At 41.3% G+C, this 6,689-nt stretch overlaps 1 long non-coding RNA gene across 1 annotated transcript; it reads right to left on the bottom strand.

Moving 5' to 3' along the window:
• Positions 1-892: 892 nt before the first annotated feature.
• Positions 893-1,604, bottom strand: LOC117497850. Its single transcript, XR_004557484.1, has 3 exons — positions 1,572-1,604; positions 1,367-1,478; positions 893-1,011 (listed from the first exon to the last, which is right to left on the bottom strand). It is a non-coding gene; the product is annotated as an uncharacterized LOC117497850 (long non-coding RNA).
• Between the last annotated feature and the right edge of the window lie 5,085 nt (positions 1,605-6,689).

The following is a 6,689-nucleotide window of genomic DNA, read 5'->3' as shown; positions in this document are numbered from 1 at the left end:
ATAAATAAAATAGCTTTGAAAATATGTGCATCTTAAAAGTGCTTAATTTTAGATAAATAAAATAAAGTGTAGCAGCAGCTTGAGTTTCCCTTTTTCTTTGTTAACCGTTTCACATCATGACTTAACAGTTTCAGCCGATTATAGAACAATATCAGTCTGAGCTTGAGCTTGTCCTGACAGGAGTTTAAATCTGGGCAGAAATGGTGTCAGGGCCATTCTCATACACACATGCAGGTGCTCATTGGTTAGCCTCGGTTAGCCTGCCCTGGAACGATATTTAGTTTTAATTTCGATCCTGGTGGACTGATCATATCGGGCTCTGAGACTGCTTATTTTTTGTGACCTCAGTTCTGACTTGAGAGGGAATGTTTGGTCAAACACTTTGTGTTTTGTCTCATAGTGGCGTTTTGGCACTTTTAATGAGCGCTACGGTCTCTGAACAAATGAGACACACTGGTTCTGTGCTCCCAGTGGGCAGGATGAACATGAATGAGTCCGTCCACTCAGGGTTAAAAGCTCTGTTCTCACAGTCTACTTTACTCTTCTTGGAGAGCGCCATGTGTAATGATGTGTCTCTCCCTCTCTGCCGCTAACCCGCCTGTTCACTCTCCTCTCCGCTTCTCTCCCTGTATCGCTATCGCTAATTATTCTCTTCGCTCACTTTCCTCTCCGCTTCTCTCTGCCGCTCTCTCGTCTCTTCTTCTGTGTTTCTCTCCCTGTATCGCTCACTTGTCTCTTTCGCCCCCTGTTGGCGGCGGTTAAAATAGAATCGCCCCGTCAAAATTGAATTCCCCTATTAATGTATTGATTATAGGTCCGGGTCTGTATAGGTCGGCGTCTGGGTCCGGATCCGGACCGGTCCGCCTGTTGCCGACCCCTGCTCTACAGCTTTCACAAAGAAGTTGAGGGATGCGGTGTGGAATAACTCCACTTTCTGGGCGGTGATGTCCCCAGCATCCAGGAGATGATTGAGCCTCACCCTGGTGATGAAGCCGACATTCAGTTTGTATCCTGTTAGAGATGCAGAAAACACAATCAAATCCAATGTACTTTCATAAAAGCACTTACATACACACCTTTCCGTGAGCTTCATTATAGCATTTGAATGATTACTCATGTAATTCCAAAAGACAATTACACATATAAATACTGTACTATACAAAGGTCTGAACATGCCCAGTTGTTGAAGGCTTTTTTTCTCTGTGTCAAATCATGAAACAATCAGTCTAGAACTAATCCCATTATTGTATTCATATATAAACTTCAATATAATTAGATTTAATGTGAAGTGTGTCCAGACTTTTGACTGTTACCATATATACACACACACTTCATCTTACTTTACTTTTCACTAAATTACAATTACCAGGCAGATGGTTCTCCTTATCCACATATGGGATGTCCTGAGGCTTAAGGTGGGTCTGCAGTACTGTGGGCAAGAGGAACTTGGAGCAGAGCTTGCGGATGAATGTAATCATCTGAAATATATTTAAGAAAGTATTACATCTTACCCGAATATTACATTAACAAAATACTGGAATGCAGGCTTAAATCACTTCCTCTAGATATACCTCATCTTGCAATAAAAATATAGATGGATGTTGTGTCTGGAAGAGGAGAATCAGAGAGGTGAAGGCTGGTATGGTTGCTTGGTAGAAGAGGAGATACACTTCAGTCATGGGGTCAGAAAAGGCTCCCTGTAGCCTCTTCAGTCTTGGCTGATTCCCCTCTATAAGTGAGAGAAAACAAAGATACAACTCACACACATAATGTTGATTTCAAGACTGCATAATATAGCATATATTTGGATATATATCTTACCTGTTGATTGGAAATAGCTGGCAAGTGGCTCGTACAATCTCAGAATGCGGGTCACACAGGTTTCAAGGCTCAACCACCGCACAAAGGCATGCTGTAGGACTTCCAGGTATTCTGACTCAAAGAGCTCACAAAACTCTGTTCAAAGGAAATATATTCCACAGTTGTATAAGACGCATATTACCAGTTAACTACTTAAATTTTAGTTTGTATAATTTGTGTAGAACTGGCTGGAAAGTTGATACCTGCCAGAAATCCCTTGCGGTTGGTGCTTCCTTTAAACCAAAAGCCCACATCAACCACAACGTCCTCCAGATCAAAATGTGACACCTGCAATTAAACATTTTTTGTAACTGTATCCCCTGTACATCACCTAAATATTTAACATATATTCAACATACACTTACCTCAGTAAAGGTAAGACCTGCTCGCTTTGCAGTGTTGTGTAAAATATGACACGGGCAACCATGTACATAAACACTGTGGTTGTTTTGCAGAACTCTTGATGCGATTGAATTGTGTTGTCCGATGTTCACGGCTGCATTGTCTACAGAGAGACCAATACAGTTGCACCATGGAATCTTGTGGTTTTGTAAGGTGGCATCAATCTTTTGGAAGATTAGCTCTGCTGTACCAGATCTGGTTCCACTTGTGGTGCACATATCTAGGAACCGATGTGCCACCCTATTCACATCAAACACACGCACAGTAAGGGGGTTCATCTTTTCTCTTCCTGCATTGACAAAGAAATTAGCACATTGTCTTAGGGAACATCAAATAAATATATATCTCATACTTAAAAAATATGGCTAGAATAAAAAAGAAAAATAATGTTGTTCATACCAGGATGTAAAGGTATTTAATTCCTACCTGTTTCATTTGAGCCATCTGTAATGATGGTGTATGGATTCTCCCTCATCAGCATCACCAGTGCGTTCTGGTAATGTGGCGCCAATACTTTGTTTATGAGGCAAGAGGTCTTGGTCCTTGCACATTTATAGTCCTGTGCAGTGGGTGAGTCTTTGAAGCACTCTTTCATGAGTGGCCCCAGATGATCTGTGACAGCCAGTGGTAGATTATGGTTTGCCAGCATCACCGCCATCTTTAATTCTGCCCTCCTTGTCTACAAGATACAGTTGGATTGGTGTTAGATTATGAAATATGTGAATGTACACAATGAATTCAGTTAATAGAGTATGCTAGTTCCAAAAAGGCAAAACTCTATTTAGGAAATTAGCTTATCATGTAAACAGTATAGTGTCTTTATCATCCACTAAATAACCACAACACCACTGAGCATAACCAACCTTCACTTCTTGGACAGTCATTGCCCCAGCAGAAGGAAGTGGAACTGAGAATTGCTGAATTCCAGTGCTGGATTGCACTGCTTTCTGTTTTTCCTGATGGCATTTGCTGTTAACGTGCCTTGCAACATCGGCTATTCCCTGGTGACAGCAAGCATTTTCTACTCTGCATACAGAGCACCAGTAGTGGGTACTAAGTGTCCCCTTTGTAATGAATGGCCATTTATGTGACCATTCATTTTTAAAAGAGCACCTATATGTTGCGGCACCGCCCTGGGCTCTGGTCTTTGTACCAGGTGTCCCCTCTTTCTCTGAGGGCTCATCTATCTGTGTCAACAGTAGTTCTTCCTCTTGTTCCTGTGTTTTTTCCTGTGGCCTATCTGCTCTCTCAGGGTCATAGGACTTCTTGGGGGCCTGGTTTGCCGCCCACATGGAAATAAGGGTCCTTTTCTTCCCTGCAGCTGTCCCTGACACTTTAGAAAACATCCTATAACAAACAGCAAACATTTATTTATCAACTATAAGAAAAATATTTTCCGGTATTAATAAATTCTTTATTAAAATTATTTGTTTTATTTAAAAAGAACAAAAGAAAGTATTGTACTTTACCTATGGTGCTAAAATATCTTATATTATATACATATATAAATGTTTGATAATATATTATATTATGTTATTTCAAGATGGAAAAATTATCTTTTTGATAATATATAATATATAAAAGTATATCATTAATATATGATTTTTGGATAATATATTATCAAATATAACAATCAAAACGAAATAAGTAGTAGTAATTATTAGGGCTATACTGGCACTTGTTAGCATTAACTTTAATTAATTAAAAAAGAACAAAAGAAAATATTTTTACTTTACCTGTGGCGCGAAAATATCTTATAATATATTCTCCTTACCTTCTCTTATTCTTCTCCTTCGTCTTTGCTCAGACCCCCCGGTATACCCTCGTTACATCCAATCAGTGTGCAAATACCGTACAGCCAATCACAATGCGTGACGCTGTCCAGGTTGCTAGGCGGCAGTGCTACGGACCGCGGGTGTCAGGTGACGCAAACAGGAAGTCCTCCGTAAGCCTGACCGTCTCATTTCGTAGACCGCTCGGTTTGCTGTTCCTTCACTTTATTTTTATATTTATATACATTTGTTGTGAACGAAAACTTAGCGTGAGGAAAGGCATGTGTGGCGTGAGTGCGTGAGATATGTGTTAATTGCGTGACTCTCACGATCAATGCGTGAGTGTTGGCAGCCCTGGTTTTATTGCTTATGGATTATCAGAAATAATTTCAAAGAGGGCACAGATACATTGGATGAACCTATGGATTAACTGCAGCATCGTTTTTTTATCGTTTTAATGCCATTGAAGACCAGTTTTGACCAAGGTAAGCCATGTTAGAGTTTCTAGCTACTTAGCTCCACATGTTATGATGTATGCTTTCGTTTATAGCGTCGCAAATGTTTATCACTGAGTGTTGAGGAGGGCACCACTAGATTCAGTGTCTCCAGGACACCAAAAACAAGTGGTTGGCTGTGCATCTAGGATAAGTAATAAGGGAGTTAGAGTGAGTTTAAGTTTTAGGTTACATTTTTTTGCTCGTGGCTAATTCAGAGGCTGAGTGCTAGCATTGTGGGTTTTTTTTGGAGAAAAAAAATTAAAAAGATCAGTTAGCTGAGTTTCTTCCCGTTACATGGATATAAAACATTCATAGTTTTATTAAATATTAAGATTCCTTAGACGTTGTTTCCTGCAAATGACGCGTTTATCCGCCCGGTACCGGGGGGGCCGTGCGTAACAGGTTAAATAACCACAGACACCAGAAGGATGTAATTTAGCAACAAAAAAGGCAGGAATTACGACGACGCTGGCCAATCAGATGACAACAGGAAGACCAAGCCAAGAATCGGGCAGTTTCTCCTCCTGACCTGGGCTGATGGGGAGAGTGTCTCCGCTTGCAATTTCATTTGTAAACCACCACATCTTTTGTGTAAGTAAATGCTGTTAACTTTGATAAGCTTGCCGTGACTCTTTTCAGTCTCTCCTGCTCTCTGGGTTCAAGAATATCTAACAGAGTACATTACCTCTTTCTGCAGGCTCAGCGATGTCGAGCGTTGACACCATTTGTCGCGTTCACACCAAAAATCGTACTTAATCTCGGGTACTTTTACCCCCATTTTTAGAGCCAGCTCAGAGAGCGTACTTTTCTGTGGGTGAAAAGTGCTCCAAAAGTGCCCCAGTGCTGATTGGCTGGGCGAATTGCAAACCACGCCCGTACAACTCTGAAAATGTTGTGTGGAGACGCCATTGTTTTTCCTCGCTACAAAAACACAACGCTCCGTGCGTTGTGTTTGTTTTTGAAAGCAGTTATGGCAAGCATCAAGAAATGATGAGGAGGTGTCGGCGCTTCTGGAGATCTACGCAGAGGACGCGACCCAGGGAATGCACTGAAGCCAGTTCAGTAGCTTTCACTCGACCTGGGAATGTGCACAGCCCCACGGCACACACCGGCTAAAAATAAAGAAACTCGGGCAGGACTACAAACGGCGGATTCAGTGGCCAACGATGACTACCACGACGAAGGTAAAATCAACTACATGCACTGGGGTTTTAATCTGCACAATAATGGTCTCAGATGTACTTTTATTTGCTCAGTAGATCAAGCTAGCCATGCTAGCCATAATAGGCTAACACCGGCCCCGAGCACACAGTACACACACACTGTAACTTTGTCTTGAAAGAACGTTACGCATCGAACTGATGTTCACAATCATGTTTATTTCATAATATTCATCATATTTTATGTTTAACTTGCCTCAACAACATTAAACAAAGTTCAAGCATACATGAAGCACTCTTCAAAAAGGAACAATCCTCTGTGTTTGAACCTCTTAAATCGCTGCATAGCCGATTTATTTGGACTGGATTATCCCAGAGAGGCCAAACATTCTTTATAACACAGTTTCAGATTTGTGAAACCTTAATTCTATTTGTGAAAATAAAAAAAAGGGAGATTTCAGTGCTTTTTTTTACATGTAGACCACATTAGACCAGGTCCTGATCTAAAACCACTATACCTAGACTCATCAAAACTGGACTGGATTATCCCAGAGAGTCAAAAGATTCTTTATAACACAGTTTCAGATTTGTGAAACCTTAATTCTATTTGTGAAAATACAAAAAACACATTCCTAGTATGTTGTAAAACTACATGGCGACTAAACTTGTATATTGTATATTGCTTATTTTCCCCTCTTAGGAAAGCGGACACGGGATGCGAATTTCTTTGACACCGCCCAGGCGTTGGAGGACCGGCGTGCCGTGGTGAATGAGTCGCTGCGTGGAGATCAGATGGTGCTGTTCACCAAGGCCCAGGAAACGGAGGACAAGATGCTCACCTCGATGGAGCGCCAGGCAGAAGTGTTCAAGCAGCAGATGGAGCGCCAGCAGCACCAGGATGAAGTGTGGGCGCTGCGCCATGAGGAAGCGTCGGCGCAGCGGCAGGATGAGCGACAAACTGCATTTAATAACAGTTTATTTGGTATAGTTTTTGTAAA

The sequence above is a fragment of the Trematomus bernacchii genome, unplaced genomic scaffold, assembly GCF_902827165.1.
Source record: "Trematomus bernacchii unplaced genomic scaffold, fTreBer1.1, whole genome shotgun sequence".
NCBI classification, from domain to species: Eukaryota; Metazoa; Chordata; class Actinopteri; order Perciformes; family Nototheniidae; genus Trematomus; species Trematomus bernacchii.
This window is presented reverse-complemented; position numbering and strand designations above follow the sequence as displayed.